The 22,896-nt window shown below is 45.1% G+C and overlaps 1 pseudogene; it reads right to left on the bottom strand.

Moving 5' to 3' along the window:
- Positions 1 to 1,739: 1,739 nt before the first annotated feature.
- On the bottom strand, positions 1,740 to 17,101 carry LOC123114579 (PRA1 family protein B2-like; annotated as a pseudogene).
- Positions 17,102 to 22,896: the final 5,795 nt, after the last annotated feature.

Below are 22,896 nucleotides of genomic sequence, written 5' to 3' on the forward strand. Positions count from 1 at the left end.
GGAATGGATCCTGCGGGCAGGCCTTGTTGAGGTTGGTGAAGTCGACACACATGCGTTCCTTCCTCCCCTTCTTCGGCACGACAACCGGGTTAGCCAACCAATCTGGGTAGCGGACCTCGCGAATGACCCCTGCCGCCTCTAGCTTGCGGGTCTCTTGGACGATGAAATCTTGCTTCTCGGTGGACTGCCACCTCGCTTTCTACTTCACGGGGCGCATGTTGGGGCACACGTTGAGGTGATGCTCAATTACGCCCCTCGGGACCCCTGCTAGCTGATCAGGTTCCCACGCGAACACCTTCTTGTTCGCGCGTAGGAACTTCACCGAGGCCTCCTCCTGCTCGGGCTCGAGGTTGGCGCCTATGGTGAAGGTGGCATTAGTGGATCCGTCCTTGTCGACCAGTACCTGCTTGGTTTCCGCCTTGTCTTGGGTGAATAGCTACTTCTTCTTGGCCGGTGCATCCCCCTTGGGCTCAGGGGCGTCTAAGCCGGCGGGCTGTGCCACCGCCGCAGTCTTGAAGGCAAGCTTGAGCAACGCATCCCCGGTGTCTTCGGACACGCTGAGGATGCCGCTACTCCCGGGCATCTTCATGAGGTTGTACGCTGGGTGAGTTGCGGCCATGAATCGGGCTAGTGCTGGGTAGCCGAGGATGGCGTTGTATGGGAGGCCGATGGGGGAGATGTCGAAGTCGATTAGCTCCGTGCGGAAGTTGTCATAGGTGCCGAAGGTCACCGGAAGGCGGATCTGCCCCAGGGAGCCGGTGGAACCGCCTCCGACGCCCAAGAAGGGCATGCTGGGCTGAAGCCGCTCCGGTGGTACGTGGAGGAGGCTGAAGGCTTCCACCGAGAGCACGCTGAGGCCAGCACCGCCATTGATGAGGGTCCTGGTGACGGCCATCTGGCAGATGGTGGGGGTGCACAGCATTGGGAGCGCGCCCGAGCAGGCTGAGTTGGAGGGTGATCATCCGAGCTCAAGGCCAGATCGGCTTTAGGCGCCGCCCAACCCGGAGGAGCCCCATGCTACGTGGAAGTGGCGCCGATCTGGCGGACGAATGGCTTGATGTGGCGGCCTGAAGGTGGCGCCTGCGAGCCACCTAGGAGAGCTGCAATGACCAGGGGCGCCGGTGCAGCGTACTACGCAAGGAAGAGGCCGTGCAGCTCCCCCCAAGAGGCCACGGAAGCCGTTGGCAGGTGGAGCAGCCATATGCGTGGGATGCCGGCGAGGGCCATGGGAAACCAGTTAGCCATGACCTGTCGTCGCCCCCGGCCTTGAGGACGGCCTCATCGTACGCCAGCAGGAAAGCCAGCGGACCGGTCGTGCCGTTGTAGCGCGGTGGAATCTTTGGCTTGAACTTGTTCGGCCACCGCACCTACCGCAAGGCGGGGGCCAAGGCTCGGAGCCCCCTGGCCCCCCTGCTGGCGCTGGCAACCGGAGCAGGCGGCGCGTTGCCCATCATGAGGGCGAATCACGGTGTTGGCGGAGAGCGGGTCGGTGGAAGGGAAAGCTCCGGCGCACCCATACCTGGCGCGCCAAATGTCGGATTTCGGGTTCCAGTAGACCCTCAAGGTTCGAACTCTGGGGTGCGCGCGGAGATCACACCTCCCACCTACTCATGTTTCGTCGCCTCGCAAGGATCTAAACTACATGAAGAACAACACAAGGGACACGAGGTTTATACTAGTTCGGGCCACCATTGTGGTGTAATACCCTACTCTAGTTTGTGGTGTGGTAGATTGCCTCCGAGGCTGGTGATGAACAATACAAAGGAAGAACTGCCTCGCAAGGGGAGGAGTTCTTGTGGAGGTGATGCCTCTTGGGAAGGATTGGATCCGGATCCAGGTTGTTGTCTCTCTGCCTTCCCACTATGGTGGCTAGTCCTATTTATAGAGCGAGGCCTTGGTCCTCTTCCCAAATATTGAGCGGTAAGGGCGCCAACAATTGGCCATTTTGAAGGGGAACATCTAGTACACTTATCCTGGCTAAAGTCGGTCATCGCCTGCCAAAGACTCTGACGGTGACGCCGGCTTGGGCTCCACGATGACCTCCATCCTGCCGTTCTGCTGGTCTTGGTCTTGTTGCACCAAAATGGTTGCCTTTGCTTGATACTCTTGCCTGCACTTGCCCCCTTTGCACCAAAGAGGAAACAAGGACTCTGCATGGGCCGGCGGCCGCCTGGCGCCCGCCTGGCTTCAATCGTCATGGCTTGCGTCGTGGGCACCTCGTGAGGTACCCTGCCTTGATCTCTCTGCCTCCTCGCGAGCCAGCCTGATGAGGCCATGCCCGAGGAAGCTTCCCATCGTCCGCCCCGCGAGGTTTGGCCCCTCGCGAGGGTCATGAGCATGTGTCGATGAAGATGGGCCGTACTAGGCCACTCCCTGAGCCACGCCGCAGGCCGTAGGCAGGCAAGTCTGGGTACCCCGGTTCCCAGAACGCCGACAGTATCGTTGCTATTAAGGATAACAAGATGAGGTCTATTTCTACATAAATAGATCTTGTCTACATCATGTCATCGTTCTTATTGCATTACTCCGTTTCTCCATGAACTTAATACACTAGATGCATGTTGGATAGCGGTCGATGTGTGGAGTAATAGTAGTATATGCAGGCAGGAGTCGGTCTACTAACCTTGGACGTGATGCCTATATAATTATCATTGCCTGGATATCGTCATGATTATTTGAAGTTCTATTAATTTCCCAATAGTAATCCGTTTAACCATCGTTTGCTATTTTTCTCGAAAGAAGTCACTAGTGAAATCTACGGCCCCCGGGTCTCTTCTTTACTATATTTGCCTTCGCAATCTATTTTTATTTTCTTTTATTTTTAGATCTATTAAACCAAAAATACAAAAATACCTTGCTGCAATTTATTGTTATTTATTTTATCTCGCATTCCCGCGAGAACTATTTATCCAATCTATCATATTTTTATTCCGTCTACTTGCCAATTTCTGGCGTCGTTGCTCGAAAGGGATTGACAACCCCTTTAATACGTCGGGTTGCAAGTATTAGTTATTTGTGTGTAGGTGCCGTTCACGTAGTGTTGCGTGGTTCTCCTACTGGTTCGATAACCTTGGTTTCATCACTAAGGGAAATACCTACCGTAGTTGTGTGATACGTCTCCAACGTATCTATAATTTTTTATTGTTCCATGCTATTATATTATCTGTTTTGGATGTTTAATGGGCTTTATTATACATATATATATTATTTTTGGGACTAACCTATTAACCGGAGGCCCAGTCCAAATTGATGTTTTTTGCCTATTTCAGTGTTTCGCAGAAAAGGAATATCAAACGGAGTCCAAATGGAATGAAACCTTTGGGAGAGTCGTTTTTTGGAACAAACGCAATCCAGGAGACTTGGAGTGGACGTCAAGGAAGCAACGAGGCGGCCACGAGGCAGGGAGGCGCGCCCAGGAGGGTAGGCGTGCCCCCACCCTCGTGGGCCCCTTGTGGCTCCCCTGACCGACTTCTTTCACCTATATATATACTCATATACCCTGAAAACATCCGAGAGCACCGCGAAACCCTGTTTTCACCGCCGCAACCTTCTGTACCCGTGAGATCCCATCTTGGGGCCTTTTCCGAAGCTCCACCGGAGGGGGAATCGATCACGGAAGGCTTCTACATCAACACCATAGCCTCTCCGATGAAGTGTGAGTAGTTTACCTCAGACCTTCGGGTCCATAGTTATTAGCTAGATGGCTTCTTCTCTCTCTTTGGATCTCAATACAAAGTTCTCCTCGATCATCTTGGAGATCTATTCGATGTAATACTTTTTGCGGTGTGTTTGTCGAGATCCGATGAATTGTGGGTTTATGATCAAGATTATCTATGAACAATATTTGAATCTCCTCTGAATTCTTTTATATATGATTTATTATCTTTGCAAGTCTCTTCGAATTATCAATTTGGTTTGGCCTACTAGATTGATCTTTCTTGCAATGGGAAGTGCTTAGCTTTGGGTTCAATCTTGCGGTGTCCTTTCCCAGTGACAGCAGGGGCAGAAAAGCACGTATTGTATTGTTGCCATCAAGGATAAAAATATGGGGTTTATATCATATTTCTTGAGTTTGTCCCTCTACATCATGTCATCTTGCCTAATGTGTTACTCTGTTCTTATGAACTTAATACTCTAGATGCATGCTGGATAGCGGTCGATGTGTGGAGTACTAGTAGTAGATGTAGAATCGTTTCGATCTACTTGTCGCGGACGTGATGCCTATATACATGGTCATGCCTAGATATTCTCATAACTATGCACTTTTCTATCAATTGCTCGACAGTAATTTGTTCACCCATCGTAATACTTATGCTATCTTGAGAGAAGCCACTACTGAAACCTATGGCCCCCGAGTCTATTTTCCATCATATAAGTTTCCGATCTACTTTATTTTGAAATCTTTACTTTCCAATCTGTATCTTAAAAATACCAAAAATATTTATCTTATTATCTCTATCAGATCTCACTTTTGCAAGTGGCCGTGAAGGGATTGACAACCCCTTTATCGCATTGGTTGCAAGGTTCTTATTTGTTTGTGCAGGTACGAGGGATTTGAGTGTAGCCTCCTACTGGATTGATACCTTGATTCTAAAAAACTGAGGGAAATACTTATGCTACTTTGCTGCATCACCCTTTCCTCTTCAAGGGAAAACCAACACATGCTCAAGAGGTAGCACTGTGTTGCATCATCCCTTCCTCTTTGGGGAAATACCGACGTAGTTCAAGCCGCATCAAGATGGTGGAGTTGGATCCCATAAAATTCTAATAAACCCCTCGGGAAGGAATGGATGGGGGAAGCCTAAACCTCGTAAAAGAAAGGGCACAAAGCATACCCTCTCTTCCCCTCGTGGGGCGGGGAAGTTCTTCGCAAAGGCCTCGCCGTTCGCAGAAGTCAATTCAGGGCTGGTGGATGTGAGATATGATGCGAGTAGATACCCTTGCGCCTCAAGGCTGCTCAATCCCATTCGGGAATGGAGCAGCTCGCCCAGTCACCTTCAAGGGGGCTGTGAGGGCGAAGAGGAGCCTGGGGCGCTCGCCATTGTTCAACACTTGCTGAATCTGGCTTTTTGGTGAGTTGGGAGCGGGGTGCAACAACTTTCACGCCCTTAGCCTGTTAAATAGGCGTCTTCCCTTGGCCCATAAGTGGCATTTCTGTAAAAGAATGTTGGACCGTTTGCTTTCCTTTGTCGCAATGAAAATGAGCGTGTCATTAAGACTAGATTAAGGAAACCACGCGACGAGCTCCGCAATGCCTCGCTGACCGAAGTGTTGGAGGCGGCCGAGCAATCATCAGCCGAATGTAGGTGAAGGAAGGAACTCGGCCCTCAAGCCAAAGACTTTAAGAAGCATGGAGCAGAAGGAGATTTCAACCTCGACCTTGGAGGCAAGTTCTGGGGCTACTGAGGGTGTCCTATACTAAGGGATCCTCGGGCTGCCGGCCTATCTCTCATGGGCCGGACCGGTGGGCCCCTCTTGATTCATCAAAGGAGGGCCGGATTGCAGGCCACCCCGTACTATGGAAGGAGATCTCGTAAGACTTGGCGTATCCTCCAAGTCTTGTTAGTTAAATCAGCATGTTTATCCTCTGATGATGACCGACCATGTGTAACCCTAGGTACCCCTGGTGTCTATATAAACTAGAGGATTTAACCCGTGGGGGAGAACTATTACTACCATACCCACCTAGGGTTTAGTTCATCCGATCTCGTGGTAGATCAACTCTGTAATTGTCATACACATACATCAATACAAACAAGCATGACGTAGGGGTTTACCTCCTTGAGAGGGCCCGAACCTGGGTAAATTGTGTCTATGCGTTCCCTGTTACCCATCGATCTAATATCCACAGTTCGGGACCCCCTACTCGAGATCTGTTGATTTTGACACCGATGGCCATGAGGATCCGAGCATCAACATGCGTGCTCTCTTCTCTCTCACATGGAGTAAGTGTTTTGGATGGGTGGCCTATAGATTGCTCATGGATGTGTGGTTTGTGAAGAGATAAGGTTTTGCACAGTGAAAAAAAGGATGAGCTGAGCGGCGCTTAGGACCCACTCATCATGTGCAACACTTAAGAGTGACAGGCTGAGCGTTTCGCCGGCCGACCAATTTTAAGTGTTCCCCTTTCTTTATAACACATGCATTAAAGAGTTGTGGAGGGAGAGTCAACCACGTAAAAAAATAGAACCCTTGAGTAGTTGGGGCAGGGGTGATGGACATGGTGGACGACCCATGTGCTTGAGAAGAAAAGAAAAAGATCGAACGCTAGGGCCGGGCCCATGTGCTAGCGGTTGATTGATCGAGAAAGGCTTGACAAAAGTGAAACTCGATTGATCCGGAAAGGCCTAATGAAATAGGGTAGAACAGGGGGCACCCCTATATCTCGGCTTCAGCTAAAATGGTACTTCCTTCACAGCTATCCTCTCTGTCCAGAAGCTTGAGATAATTTTGGAGAGAAAATGGATTATTGAAATGATTCCAAATTTGGTGGAGAGAAGTGAGATTGGTAGGAGCATGATCTGGTAATTTCTTAGAATTAATGAAGCAATATAAAATATACTTGCTTCATAACCTGAAAATATTAACAGAATCAAAGATTTGATGCTGTGCTCATATAGATGATGGATGGAGCTGAAAATTGGAGGAGAGTAATGATATGAGAACATGAAGAGGCATGCAGAAAAGAGCATCTAACTCGACACGTATATAAAAAAACCTCAATAGCTATATACTTGAAGATTTTAACTCAACACATATCTGGAAGCTTTTAACTCACGTGACAGTTTCTACCAACAGGTAAAAGTTTCCACTAGCTAAAGCACAATACGAGAGCAGTGCATCTGGTTAGACGGCTCGCACATATGTGAGAGCTCTGGGGTTCGCGTGTAATTTTATTTTCGCTCTGCTTATTTCTCCCACCCACTGAGAGGTAGGACCCACATAGGTAGAGAAAAAAATGAGCTGACAAGATTGTTTGACCGGTCAAATAGATGAAATACGAAGCTATACGATTTGACAGTGACACTACAAGAAATATGCTATCTTGTGACCTCCACTATTGGTCACTGAAAGGTCATAGTTTTTCATTTGCGACCTTTTTGTGACCAAAAACAGAAGGTCAAAAGCTGGCGGTCGTTAACTGACTATAGCGACCTTCTCTGTGAGAAGGTCATAGAAGTTTACGACCAAAATATGCCTACTGTGGCGTTTTGGTCACTAACAACCTCCCCAGGCCACGTAGGCATCCAGCGTGGCAAGCTGATGTGGCCCAAGAATCAGCCTGGTCCAATTCGGTTTTCTACATGGGCCTAGCCCATTAATTCATCCCATTTATGTTTTTTTCTGTGTGTCAATTTTTGGTTGGGTTCATGGGCCAAGCCCTATATTGCAGCCTTTTTTATTGTTGGGTTGTGGCCTTTTTGTCTGAACGAATTTAGTTTTTCTTTTTTTTCCAAAAGAAGGGTCCACTAGTCAGATGGGTCCCAGTTGTCAGGTTCTAGTAACATCATCAGTTGGCTGTAGCCTTTTCAGGCACAGTACACAGGAATACAATTTTGCGCATATATATTGTTGAGAAATTTTCATAATTTTGCTGTCAAAGCAGCATGTACACAGGAATACAATTTTGCTATCAAAGCAACATTTCAAACGTACATCTTCATGACATCGTACATAAAAACCAGCAATAAAAATATTACAATATGCCATTTGGCTCAAATCACATAACATATGACATCCAGGTTCCAGCAACGAAAAAAGATAACCACCACATCGTACCATCAGCACATTCAAAGAGAACAAACTATATGTCAAAAGAGAACTGAGCAGAAAATTTCCAATAAAAGAAAGAAGATAATATACTCTATAATTACTACAGATTTGCTCACTGGATACACACACACACTATACATATACAGATTTGCTCCTAAAAACAATTCTGAACAGTTGGCTATAATAATTTACGGCAAAGAAAATCCCAAAACAGAGAATGGTACATCTCGAAATTCCCCAAAAATAGAGGAAATGCGACATCCATGACAAGTTGTGGCATTACTAGAGGATTTGATTAAACCAAAATGTTGGAGTGTGTTGAATAGATAAAAGAAACTCAATTAATGGGGCAATGCAAATTCTTTACTCACTACCCCACGGCATTCACCTGTGATTGAACCTTGCGGGCACATACAAATTATCACTTGACCCGGTTATGGAATGAGCTGGTGCAAGAATGAGGTAATTCCTACTTTACGTTGGACTAACCAAACACTATCCTTTAGTATGTAAAACCTTATGTTCTTCCAAAAGATTCAGTAGAGTGGGCTAAATTCTTTACTCACTACAGTTTCAACTATTCTATATGGAAAAAATTACCAGAAAATCTCTGCAGAGAACCATTACCACCAATCAGTTGCGACTCAATTCTTCTTTCTTGACCCAAATGCATTCTTTCAGGCCAAACAGAATTGAGCCTCCTAGCGAAATCTTCAACTTCCCTGTTTGTTCAGAAATGAAGCATGTCACTAATTCGCACGAGGGCTTTTGTACAGGAATATGAGCAGTAAATTCGTTGTAGCATTTTCAGTATACATAATAATAGAATAATCAAATATAAACAACAGTGAGCCCAAGTACTAGCAAATAGATCTTCTGCATAGAACACTACATCTTATAAAAGAGAACTAGGGGTAGGAGAGGGAGCCGCTCACCGATGAGCTTGTGGTCGCTGCCATACATAGCCGTCGTCACGCCGGTCACCGTGCGCAAGAGCAGAGCACCTACTGCATCCAAATCCAAACCGAATAAAAAATTAGGAATGGTTGCAGCCATGCTTTTTAAGGCACACAATACATCAGTTCAGATTGTTGTCATTGAGAGACACAGAGACCAGAAAAAACAGTGGACTATTTAACCCTATAATAAAGAAGCAAAATCTCACAAGACAATGAAGTCGCTAGCAAAAGGAAGAGTAACAGATGAAGAATAAATCCTGACATACAAAGGTAAGTCATTGTGCATTTTGTTTTTAAATGTGATACACAATAACCAACATTATGATAAATAAGTTTTGGGATCCTCCGTTGTATCACCAAGTCATGCTTGTTATTAGCCAAAACTATAGTTAAACACCTGATCAAGTGCTGCTCAACTACAGGTGCCATATGGTCGAACCGACCTACACAACACCATCAGGAACAGAACTTATACATCCTTAAAAAATGCAGCAGTGTGAGCACAGTGGTAATGGACCATGTTTTAGTAGCATCATTCGGATAGCACCATACGTTCCGATTACTTCGCTACCGACCATCCATGGACCACAAGATCCAATCAAATATTGCACAAACCAAGCGAATTGAGGATATCATAATGCGCTCTCGACTGCAGGTGCACTAAAAAGAAGACGAAAGAGTAGAAGAAAAGAGACAACTGGGCCTTACCTTGGTGAAAACCCGGAGCAGGAGGGGGCAGGTCTGCACAAGAAGAATTCAGTCAATCAGTCCTCGCAATCCTCTAAACGCAAAACTGAATAACATGCCTAAATACAGTGCTTACTGAACTGCACACTAGCATCTGCCCGCACGCTAGTATAACAAGTAAAAACGTTAGGGTTGCGGAGGCCTGGCTGACCTTCTCGCGGTCGATGGGTTCGGGGCGGAGGCGGGCCGCGGTGCATCGGTGGGTCACCTGGACCATGCTGGAGGAGTCGCGGAGGGTGAGGAAGGTGAGGCCAGCGTGGGAGCGGCGGAGGGCGACCCAGCCGCAGAGCCGGACCCGGCGCCCGGCGTCGCCCGCCCCGAGCTCGCCGCAGAGAGCATCCCTCTGGGGCCACTCCAGAGGCTGCATCCTCTCCAGCTTCGCCCTGGCCGCGGGGAGCGTCGCCGCCTCCTTCGGCAGGGTCGCCGTATCGATGGGGTCGGAGAAGGTGCGGCCGAAGGCGTTGAGCGGGGCGGCGTCGGTGGGGCGGAGGAGGTAGAGGAAGCACCAGGCGGCGAGGAACACGAGGAGGGCGACGAGGGAGAAGGGGTGCGCGGGGAGGGAGAGCGCGATGAGCGTGGCGTAGTTGACGCGGAAGTAGGCGAGGTTCTTGCGGAGGCGGGCGATGGTGTCGAAGAGGGAGTCCGGGCGCGAGAGCGCGGCACGGTCCAGGAGCTCGGGCCAGGGGCGGGCGCCCAAGAGGGAGCGCTTGGCCGAGTCATAGAGGCGGCCTAGGAAGCGCGCGTGGCGGCCGGGTCCGGGGAGGCAATAAGGTGGCGGCGGCGTCCGAGGCGGCCGGAAGGACGGTCGCGGGCGCGGTGGCCGGGACGGTTGTAGCACCTAGATCAGGGATCGGGGAAGAGGGAGGCGGCGGAGGAGGGACCTGGATCTGGATGGGGGAGGAGGGGTAGAGACCTAGGGTTTCTTAGGAAGGAAGGGGATCGAGGGAGGAGAGGCGCTGGATCCGTAGGAGGTGGACGGCTTAGATCGACTATAATGGGGTGATCCGTGGGCTGCGTCCTGATTGGTTCAAAATATGAGCCATTAAAAATTACTCTATTTCTTAGTGCTAAAAACAAGGGGGGTGAAGCAACTACCAAAAATATTTTGCAAAATGCCATCACTAAAATTTTCAATTAATTTAGACCATATTTTATGGATGATCACCAATTTGATTGCATTTTCGATCTTTCTACCTACGAGCGGTCATGCCCGCCGTTTTGACCGCATTTTGAAACAGGGCATAAAAATTCAAAAAAATGGAAAACCTTCGCATTGTGCCATTATATGTGGCCAAGTTACCGGGAAATGGCAAACAATGTTGCCTAAGGAAGTTTTCATTTTCTTTGGACGAAAAAACCATTTTCTATTTTTCGAGTGCCCAAAAGGAGGTTTTGTGAAGGACCTCCCAAATGATTGTTGCAAAATTGGACCAAATCAATTTTATAAAATACTAGGACATATTTAATGCACAATTAACCAAATGGTTGGGTGTAAAAAGTTTTGATCCACCTCACGTGAAAAAGACAAATTTCCACCGATTCAGCTGGAAGCGGGTCAAATTTGAACTGTAGCTGCCTCGTAGTTTGCTCTTTATTTTTTCCAAAAATCATTTCTAGGTACATAAGTATCTATTTAATCAGAGAAACACCAAAAAAAAATTCAAGATTCAACCACTAGCTAGGAACGGTCATGCTTGCCGTTTTGACCGCATTTTGAAACGGGCATAAAAAATTCAAAAAAACAAAAAATTGGAAAACCTTTGCATTGTGTCATTATATGTGACCAAGTTTCCAGGAAAAATAATAAATTTGTAATACGGCAATTATTTTAAAAAAGTGTTCTAAAAAATGAGCTATCATGCGTGAAGATTCATGGCTTTCAAGCCAAATGATCAATCTTATGGCCACATTCATGGCATAGTTTGTTCAAATGATCTCATATTGTGCACAAGGGTACATCTTGGAATTCCAAACAATGTTGCCTAAGGAAGTTTTCATTTTCTTTGCACGGAAATTTCATTTTTCATTTTCCGAGTGCCCGAAAGGAGGTTTTTTGTGAAGGGACTACCAAATAATTGTTGCAAAAATGGACCAAATCAATTTTATAAAATACTAGCCATGTATAATGCACAATTGACAAAATGGTTGGGTGAAAAAAGTTTTTATCCACCTCTGGTGAAAAAGACAAATTGCCGTCGATTCAGTTGGAAACGGGTCAAATTTGAACTGCAGCTGCCTCATAGTTTGCTCTTTATTTTTTCCAAAAATCATTTCTAGGTAAATAAGTATCTATTTAATCATAGAAACACCAAAAAAATTCCAAGATTCTACCACAAGCTAGGAACGGTCAAGCCCGCCGTTTTGACCGCATTTTGAAACGGGCATAAAAAATTCAAAAAAATCAAAAAATTGGAAAACCTTCGCATTGTGTCATTATATGTGACCAAGTTTCCAGGAAAAATAATAACTTGTAATACGGCAATTATTTTAAAAAAAGTGTTCTCAGAAATGAGCTATCATGCGTGAAGATTCATGGCTTTCAAGCCAAATGATCAATCTTATGGCCACGTTCATGGCATAGTTTGTTCAAATGATCTCATATTGTGCACAAGGGTACATCTTGGAATTCCAAACAATGTTGCCTAAGGAAGGTTTCATTTTCTTTGCACGGAAATTTCATTTTTCATTTTCCGAGTGCCCGAAAGGAGGTTTTTTTGTGAAGGAACTACCAAATAATTGTTGCAAAAATGGACCAAATCAATTTTACAAAATACTAGCCATGTATAATGCACAATTGACAAAATGGTTGGGTGAAAAAAGTTTTTATCCACCTCTGGTGAAAAAGACAATTTGTCGTCGATTCAGTTGGAAACGGGTCAAATTTGAACTGCAGCTACCTCATAGTTTGCTCTTTATTTTTTCCAAAAATCATTTCTAGGTAAATAAGTATCTATTTAATCATAGAAACACCAAAAAAATTCCAAGATTCTACCACTAGCTAGGAACGGTTAAGCACGCCGTTTTGACCGCATTTTGAAACGGGCATAAAAAATTCAAAAAAATCAAAAAATTGGAAAACCTTCGCATTGTGTCATTATATGTGACCAAGTTTCCAGGAAAAATAATAAACTTGTAATACGGCAATTATTTTAAAAAAGTGTTCTCAGAAATGAGCTATCATGCGTGAAGATTCATGGCTTTCAAGCCAAATGATCAATCTTATGGCCACATTCATGGCATAGTTTGTTCAAATGATCTCATATTGTGCACAAGGGTACATCTTGGAATTCCAAACAATGTTTCCTAAGGAATTTTTCATTTTCTTTGCACGGAAAATTCATTTTTCATTTTCTGAGTGCCCAAAAGGAGGTTTTTTTTGTGAAGGAACTACCAAATAATTGTTGCAAAAATGGACCAAATCAATTTTATAAAATACCAGGCCATATATAATGCACAATTGACAAAATGGTTGGGTGAAAAAGGTTTTGATCCACCTCTGGTGAAAAAGACAATTTTCCGTCGATTCAGTTGGAAACGAGTCAAATTTGAACTGCAGCTGCCTCATAGTTTGCTATTTATTTGTTCCAAAAATCATTTCTAGTTACATAAGTACCTATTTAATCATAAATACATGGTTTGGTGGCGATACGTCGAGGTTTTGGGCGGTGGCCAAGGGCCCCAACTCTAGAGCGCGTAAACTCGCATGCCCGCCGCACGGTCACCGCGTGACCGTGGCGTTGCCATGTGTTCTGGGCGGCCTAGACATGTCTAGTGGGTTGGGCACTCCCCAGGTAGGTGCTAGGAAGAAAATTACAACATAAGATTCTCACGAGGAGACCGATCGATGCTCAAACATGAATTAGCAGCCAAGTGTTTGATTAGCGGTACGGGAAATGTACATGGCTAATGGGCGTGTTTGGCTGAGGATGATCAGTTACTAAGAAGACCGTCTTCACAAATTTTCAGCTCAAAAGGAGGAGCCTATGTGGTACTTTCTTTGCAAACTACCACATTGGACATAAATACGAATGTTGAAGCTCGGCTCAAAATAATGAATGGATTGAGCTGGCATTTGGTGGAGGATGGTTATTTGGGCATAGAAAAGCACTGTAGAAAATGGATACTATTTGGACATGCCAAAGTGGTACTTCCTTCACAAACTGTTGTTCTGAATAGAATAGGAAAATGAATATTTTTGAATTATTTTTGAACTAGGCACGGAAGGTTTTTACAAATTTGACGAAGATATGACCCAAAGAATTTATGAGATTTTTTTGGGAATTTTTGGGAATGACAGAAATATAGGTTGCTTCACAACCTAGGGCAAAAACTGCCACATGGACATGACACATAGGCAAAACTGATGAGGTGGCGCCTAGTCATAGCAACCCACCACAATTTACAAGGCTATGACCATCTATATTGGTCGTTAACAACTAGAAATAAGGCAGCGGACTAGCGCTGTTTGCTTTATGACCTTTTCGTGTAAGGAAATTACGACCTTTCTGACCAAAATGGTCGCAATGGTTTAGGGTTTGGAGCCCCTCGAACAGCTTTTGACCAATTGGTCTGAAATGGTCATAGATCTATGACCAATTCTTCCAGGGTCACTGACAGAAGGTCACTAATTGACATATTTCTTGTAGTGTGACCGTATAATCACCTCAACATGTATATAGTGATTGTATTCCTGAGTACAGTGACCAAAGTGAGCTTATACGATAAGTACAATGACCGCCAATGCATTTTGCTCAAAAATCAATAGGCTTGGTCAGAAAATCATAGAGGAGGTGGGCGACGCGGGTTGGGTCGGGCCACGTTTGCGTTCATCTTCTTAACGCGGAAGGTCATGTTCGACGCCAAATTGGAGCCCTGGGCCAACTAAGTGTTGGGGAACGTAGTAATTTCAAAATTTTCCTACGCACACGCAAGATCATGGTGATGGCATAGCAACGAGAGGGGAGAGTGTATGTCCACGTACCCTCGTAGACCGTTAGCGGAAGCGTTATGACAACGCGGTTGATGTAGTCGTACGTCTTCATGATCCGACCGATCCAAGTACCGAACGTACGGCACCTCCGAGTTCAGCACACGTTCAGCTCGATGACGATCTTCGGGCTCCGATCCAGCAACGCTTTAGGGATGAGTTCCGTCAGCACGACAGCGTGGTGACGATGATGATGTTCTACCGGCGCAGGGCTTCGCCTAAACTCCGCGACGATATGACCGAGGTGGAATGTGGTGGAGGGGGGCACTGCACACGGCTAAGGAACGATCCGTAGATCAACTTGTGTTTTTATGGGGTGCCCCCCAGCCCCCGTATATAAAGGAGCCAGGGGGAAGAGGCGGCCGGCCAAGGAGGGCGCGCCATGGGGGAGTCCTACTCCCACCGGGAGTAGGACTCCCTTCTTTCCAAGTAGGAGTAGGAGAAGGGGGGAAAGAGGAGGAAGAGAGGAAGGAAAGGGGGGGCGCCGCCCCCCTTCCCTTGTCCTATTCGGACTAGGAAGGGGAGGGGCGCACGGCCCGCTCCTGGTTCCTTCCCTCTTCTCCCTCGAGGCCCATGTAGGCCCAATAAACCCCCGGGGGGTTCCGGTAACCTCCCGGTACTCCGGTAAAATGTCGATTTCACCCGAAACAATTCCGATGTCCAAATATAGGCTTCCAATATATCGATCTTTATGTCTCGACCATTTCGAGACTGCTCGTCATGTCCGTGATCACATCCGGGACTCCGAACAAACTTCGGTACATCAAAACTTATAAACTCATAATAAAACTGTCATCATAACGTTAAGCATGCGGATCCTACGGGTTCGAGAACTATGTAGACATGACCTAGAACTATTCTCAGTCAATAACCAATAGCGGGACCTGGATGCCCATATTGGTTCCTACATATTCTACAAAGATCTTTATCGGTCAAACCGCATAACAACATACGTTGTTCCCTTTGTCATCGGTATGTTACTTGCCCGAGATTTGATCGTCGGTATCCAATACCTAGTTCAATCTCGTTACCGGAAAGTTTCTTTACTCGTTACGTAATGCATCATCCCGTAACCAACTCATTGGTTACATTGCTTGCAAGGCTTATAGTGATGTGCATTACCGAGAGGGCCCAGAGATACCTCTCCGACAATCGGAGTGACAAAACCTAATCTCGAAATACGCCAACTCAACATGTACCTTCGGAGACACCTGTAGTACTCCTTTATAATCACCCAGTTACGTTGTGACGTTTGGTAGTACCCAAAGTGTTCCTCCGGTAAACGGGAGTTGCATAATCTCATAGTTACAGGAACATGTATATGTCATGAAGAAAGCAATAGCAACATACTAAACGATCAAGTGCTAGGCTAACGGAATGGGTCATGTCAATCACATCATTCTCCTAATGATGTGATCCCGTTAATCAAATGACAACTCTTTTGTCCATGGCTAGGAAACTTAACCATCTTTGATTCACGAGCTAGTCAAGTAGAGGCATACTAGTGACACTATGTTTGTCTATGTATTCACACATGTATTATGTTTCCGGTTAATACAATTCTAGCATGAATAATAAACATTTACCATGAAATAAGGAAATAAATAATAACTTTATTATTGCCTCTAGGGCATATTTCCTTCACTAAGACGACACCGACTAGGGCTGGCCTCCGCCGCCCCTATATTTTTGAGAATCAAGCACCTCTATAACTATTAGTGACGAGTGATGATATCATTTCTTGTTTAAATAACAGACTTGGTTGGAAGCGTTACAAATGTGGAAAACAGTCCAAACAATTGAAAAGAAAAACAATAGGCTTGGTCGGAAAATGGTAGACGAGGAGGGCGATGCGTGTTGGGCCGTGCCACGTCTACACTCATCTTCTTAACGGAACCCCGTGTTCGAGGCCAAATTGGAGCCCCTAGGCCAACCAAGACGACATCGACTAGGGATGGCCTTCGCCGCCCCTATAAGAAGAAGGAAGACGCGATGCCGTCCCCTCCCCTAATCTCAATCGCCTCGAGTCGGAAGCTAGGGTTCCAAATTGACACTTCGCCACTTTCCTTTTGGGAAGGGCTCTTCGGTCACCAATTGAACCATTTCTTCGGAGGGGCAAGAGAGAATGCAGGCATCCCCCTCCTAGTTGGATCGAGCAGGGGGCGTCCTCAATATAGAACCACTCCGAGGTCCACTCCTCGGCATCCTTCTTGGGAGTTCCTATCGATACACCATCCCGGCTATGCGCCACACTTTGGCTCCGTAGACCTCATAAATTGCCCCTTCTCGGGTACGAGGGACAAGACAGAAGTACTTCCTCCATAACTCGAAGTGGGCCTCACAACCCAAGAACATCTCATAGAGGGCAACGTAGCCCGAGATATGCAGAATGGACCCCGGGGTGAGATGGTGGAGTTTGATCCCGTAGAATTCTAATAAACCCCTCGGGAAGGGATGGATGGGGGAAGCCTAAACCTCGTAAGATAAAGGGCGCAAAGCATACCCTTTCTTCCCCCCGTGGGGCGGGGAAGTTCTCCGCAAAGGCCTCGTTGTTCGCAGAAGTCAATTCGGGGCAGGTGGATGTGCGATCTGATGCGAGTAGATACCCCTGTGCCTCAAGGTTTCTCAATCCCATTCGGGAAATGGAGCATCTCGCCCACTCACCTTCAAGGGGGGCGTGAGGGCACGAAGAGGAGCCTGGGGTGCTCGCCATTGTTCAATGCTTGCTGAATCTGGCTTTTTGGTGATTTGGAAGTGGGGTGCAACAACTTTTACGCCCTTAGGCTATTAAATATGTGTCTTCCCTTGGCCCATAAGGGGCATTTCTGTAAAATACCATAGACTGTTTGCTTTCCTCTGACGCACAAAAGGTCTCACTAAGACTAGATGAAGGAAACGATACAACGATATCCGCTATGCCTCGCTGACCGAAGTGTTGCAGGTGGCCGAGCAATCATCAGCCGAATATAGGTGAAGGAAGGAACTCGCCCCTCAAGCCAAAGACTTTAAGAAGCATGGAGCGGACGGGGATTTCAACCTCGGCGTTGCAGTCAAGTTCGGGGGCTACTGAAGGTGTCCTGGACTAAGGGGTCCTTGGGCTGTCGGCATATCTCTCATCGGCCGGATTGGTGGGCCCCTCTTGATCCATCAAAGGAGGGTTGGATTGCAGGCGACCCCGTACTATGGAAGGAAATCTCTGAAGACTTGGCGTATCATCCAAGTCTTGTTAGCAAAATCGACATGTTTATCCTCCGATGATGACCGACCATGTGTAACCCTAGGTACCCCTGGTGTTTATATAAACCAGAGGATTTAACCCGTGGGAGGGGGGAGAACCATTACTACCATACCCACCTAGGGTTTAGTTCATCCGATCTCGTGGTAGATCAACTCTGTAATTGTCATACACATACATCAATACATCCAAGCATGACGTAGGGTTTTACCTCCTCGAGAGGGCCCGAATCTAGGTAAATTGTGTCTATGCGTTCCCTGTTACCCATCGATCCAAGATCCACAGTTCGGGACCCCCTACTCAAGATCTGCCGGTTTTGACACCGACGACCATGAGGATCTGAGCATCGCTGTGCGTGCTCTCTTCTCTCTCACATGGAGCAAGCGTTTTGTATCGGTGGCCTATAGATTGCTCAGGGATGTGTGGTTTGTGAAGAGATAAGGTTTTGCGCAATGAAAAAAGAGGATGAGCTGAGCGGCGCTTAGGACCCACTCGTCATGCGCAACACTCAAGAGCGACCGACAGAGCGTTCCGCTAGCCGACCGATTTTAAGTGTTCCCCCTTTTTTTATAACCCATACATTAAAGAGTTGTGGAGGGAGAAAGTCAGCCACATAAAAAAATAACCCTTGAGTAGTTGGGGGAGGGGCGACGAACGTGGTGAACGACCCATGTGCTTGAGAAGAAAAGAAAAAGATCGAACGCTAGGGCCGGGCCCATGTGCTAGCGATTGATCGATCGAGAAAGGCTTGACAAAAGTGAAACTTGATTGATCCGGAAAGGCTTGATGAAATAGGGTAGAACAGGGGGCACCCCTATATCTCGGCTTCAGCGAGTTCAGCTTGTGACTCGCTGAAGGAGCGATCAAGACGGGCCGGCCCACGCGCGCGGGAGGCCACGACCTCTTTGTCTATTTTTTTTAGTTTTTTGTTTTCATTTTTTGCTTTTTTTTGTACTTTTGTTTATAATTTTAAATATTCAAAATATATTACAAAAGCACTCTACAAAAACATTTGAAAACTGTTGAACATATATAGAAAAATTGTTGATTATGTATTGAAAGAATGATGAATCTTTTTATCATTTATATAAAAATGTTGATCAAGCATTTGAAAAAAGAATGTTGAACAATTATTTGCACAATGTTAATCAAAATTTTGGGAAATGTCAAATGTGTATAATTTTTTTTGAAAATGTATTAAAAAATAATGATTTTTTTATCATGTATATAAAAAAATTAATCAAGCATTTGAAGAAATATTGAACAAGTGCTGAAAAATGTTAATAGTCAAGCATTTAGAAAATGTTAAATGTGTATAGAAAAAATGTTGACAATGTATTAAAAAAAGTTAAACTTTTCATTTGAAATTGTTATTCCAGCATTTAAAAAATGTATATAAAAATGTTGACAAGTATTCAAAAAATGTTAATCAAACATTTAAATATACTAGAAATGTGTATAGAAAAAATATTGGCCATGTGTTAAAGAAATGTTAAATTTGTATTTAAAAATGTTAAATGTGTATTACAAAACTGTTGTTGACATATAATAAAAATGTAGAATGGAACCGAAAGAAACAAAAGAAACAAAAAATATATGTGAAAATAGACCAAAGAGAAAATAAAAATAAAAAATAAAATCACAGAAACAAACGCAAAAAAGAATAAAAAAGCAAAAAAAAGAATAGAACAATAAATAAGAAAAACCCTGATAAAACCGGTTGAAATTGCGTGAGTCCTTGTTCGGTTCCTTGAGATTTGCAGGAGTTTAAAAGGGATTGAGAGTGATTGAACCCCCTGCAAGTCAAAATCCACCTCAATCCCTTTAGTCCTCCCCAATCCCCTTATAGGAGAGATTAACCAAACAAGCCCTCAATAAGGACACCCAGGGGCGGAGCCAGGAAGTTTTGCCAATGGGTTCACTAAGGATTTCGACATGAACTAACGATCGTCTGCGGTGGTAGAGGGTGCTAATAAATCCAGGTAAGCTCTCCCAAAATCTGACGAACTTATCCAAGGTGGGGGCTAATGCCCCCCCGGATGATATGTACATAGGTCTACCTCAGATTAGTTTTACAACCTCATACTGACACTCAAAGGACAACATAAGAAACTGAAATAGCATACCTCATATAATTGTTACATAAAACTACATGATGAATAAATATCAGTTGAATGAAAACATAAAACCCCTATTCAAACGTTTCAAATAAAGTAGTCAAACGCACAACTTTATACTTTCATAGGTAGTTAGATAAGGTATTCCTTGTAAAAAAAGCAAAATGACATGTTAATGTCTTAAGTTGTAAATAAGTACTATTAAGCGGAACATGTAGAGTCACTGTCATTTCCAAGTTTCTTTGATCTTTCATCGTTACTACTTACTAATAGTAAGAAAACTCTCATCCATTAGCAAATTAGAAAACCACTCTTTGATTGATCACCCATTTTATTACATATTTTGTTGACAACAATCATATATCAAAAGCACTGGTCAATTAATTCAATGGAAACTGGCAATATCAATACTAGCTTTACAGGTTGATAGACCAAAGTAAAAGGAGTATGTTTACTTGCCTTGCACCATTAATTTAGCAATATCGGTAATTCCATCAGGACCAACATCATGTAGTTTATCTGAATCAAAATCATCTCGATAAAACTCAGCCAGTTTAGTAAGCTACTCACATTATAGACAACACATAACTCTTCTCCCAATCTCAATCTTACTTTATTAAAACTTTTTATGTATTCTGGAATTCCCTTCGGATTAGTCGTAATATGAAAATTAATTTAAACCAGATTCTATCTGAATAAAAGGCTATGTGGGACTAGGAGTAGCGCATCATTTGTTTGCTTGCCTATAAGGGTGGCCTTGAAGTACATGATTTATTATATTTATCATGATATAATGACGGTCCTTTTTGCAAAATGTTGTTCCATACTACTCCCTTTGTTTTTAAATATTTGTCTTTCTAGAGATTTCAACAAGTGACTACATACGGAGCAAAATGAGTGAATCTACACTCTAAAATATGTCTATATACATCCGTATGTGGTAGTCCATTTGAAATCTCTAAAAAGATAAATATTTAGGAACGGAGGGAGTAGATCAAGGTTTGACAAAAAAGCTATCATATAATTAAGATTGGATAAAACTTGTACAAGCGGGACAGGATATGCTATCGCGTGTAATAATATTTTAAATAGCAATTGTCGGCTTGCCGCTGCCGGTTGCCAGCGTGAGGCCGGTGAGAGAGATAATACAGATATTTTCTATGCCGGCTTGCCGTTGACATATGCCGTATGTCAGCGTGAGGGCGATGAAGAAGGTGACGAGAGTATTCAAATTTATTTTCCATTCACAAAAATAGATTTATTTACTTCTGTTCATTGCGGCGGTGAAGCAACTCAATCTGAATATCATGCGTCTAGCCAGCTGCGAGCTACCAAATTGATTTATTTTATTTGGGCTTGCACACTTGCACTGAATATATGGACTAAAAGGCTTTTTGTCTAATGCAACTAGGTAGTCAATGGGTTCAAACATGATTTCTTGTTGGGTTCAGGCATCAAGTACATGTAAAGGGATGTAAAGCGCTACGTTATCAACTAAAACTTTGTTGGTGTCATTTGCATCCAATGCTTCTATGCTAGCTACGCCTCTGAGGACACCTCCTATCACTAGAAACGAACGAGAAGCGGGCGGAGTGGCTAGCAACGCCGAACTTCTCCCTGGAGGTTATAGGGATCAAAACCCGTGCGATCTCCCTTTGCTCATGCTTTTGTTTTTAATTAAAAGTGCAAGACATAGCTCGCGTGGAACAGGTTATATCCAAAAAAAATTAAAATTCAATAGGCTTGGTTAGCTCAAAGAAAAAAAAGAAAAAAAATCAATAGGCTTGGTCAGAAAATCGTAGAAGAGGTGGGCGACGCGGGTTGGGCCGGGCCACGTCCGCGTTCATCTTCTTAACGCAGAAGGCCGTGTTCGAGGCCGAACTGGAGCCCTGGGGCAACCAAGACGACACCGTTGTCTCAAAAAAAAAAACCAAGACGACACCGACTAGGGCTGGCCTCCGCCGCCCCTATATAATAAGAAGGAAGACACGGTGCCGTCCCCTCCCCAAATCTCAATCGTCTCGAGTCGGAAGCTAGAGTAACAAATCGATCGAAAATCCCCAAATCGCTTAGATCGAGAGATGGCGACTGCGCCCGCGCGTCTTGATGCGAAGAAAGATGTCAAGTCGAAGGTGGCTCCGGCGAAGAACACGATGCCGAGCGAGTGGGTTGACCACATCCACCGCCGACCGAAAGGGTGCGGCCACTGACGAGTTGCATGATGATCTTGTCGATTTCCAGCAGAGGCTCCAGAAGGAGCTGGATGGCAAGGGCTACGTTGAGGTCCCCGACGACCACGAGGAAAGGATCACCCGAGCCAACGATAACGCATACACGCAGGCGTACTTTGAGGTGTATGGCTCCTATCCTCCGCCTGAGCTCTTCTCAGCCTGAATTCGCCGCAGGGCCTATACTTTTAGAGGAGGGATACTTGTATAGTCTAAAAGTTATACCATTAGAAAGTATATTTTTTGTGATGTATAACTTGTATTATGTTGGTCTATTTGCCAACCTAGATATGTGCGCATCACTTATAAACTGCTGTCACGATGTTTGATGAATAGTACAGTAGATTGTAAGTTTCCTCGGCAAAATAAAAGCATGCAAGTAATTTCCAAATTTAGAGTCATCCCTAGGCACATGAGGTCGCGTTCACAAGTTGACATGGTGTGGTGGACCTCACACGCCGCCCTTGCGCGTGCGGTTGGCATTAGTTACCGGTTTGCCGCATAGCTTGGCTTGAAAGTTGGACCGATTCGTGATTGATCTGACCTGCGATTGTCAGATGGAGAGTTATTTACTCAAAACCACCGCATTATGGGCTAGGTAACAGATTGATGCCATATTTAAGGTAGGATATAAAAAATCATCAAAATTGTGTCTAATCTGTAACGAGGAGCATTGATGCTCATATTTGGTCGAGAAAATAGCTAAACTGACAAGTTAGGCCCACCCGTTGGGCTGATGTGGCGTGCTTGCATGGACAATATGCTGAGTTGGAGGGGTGTCCCACATGTCAGCCTCATATATTTTTCTCCTTATTTTCTTTTTCTTCCTCCTCATCTTTATCTCTCTCTC

The sequence above is a fragment of the Triticum aestivum genome, chromosome 5B, assembly GCF_018294505.1.
Source record: "Triticum aestivum cultivar Chinese Spring chromosome 5B, IWGSC CS RefSeq v2.1, whole genome shotgun sequence".
Taxonomy (NCBI): Eukaryota; Viridiplantae; Streptophyta; class Magnoliopsida; order Poales; family Poaceae; genus Triticum; species Triticum aestivum.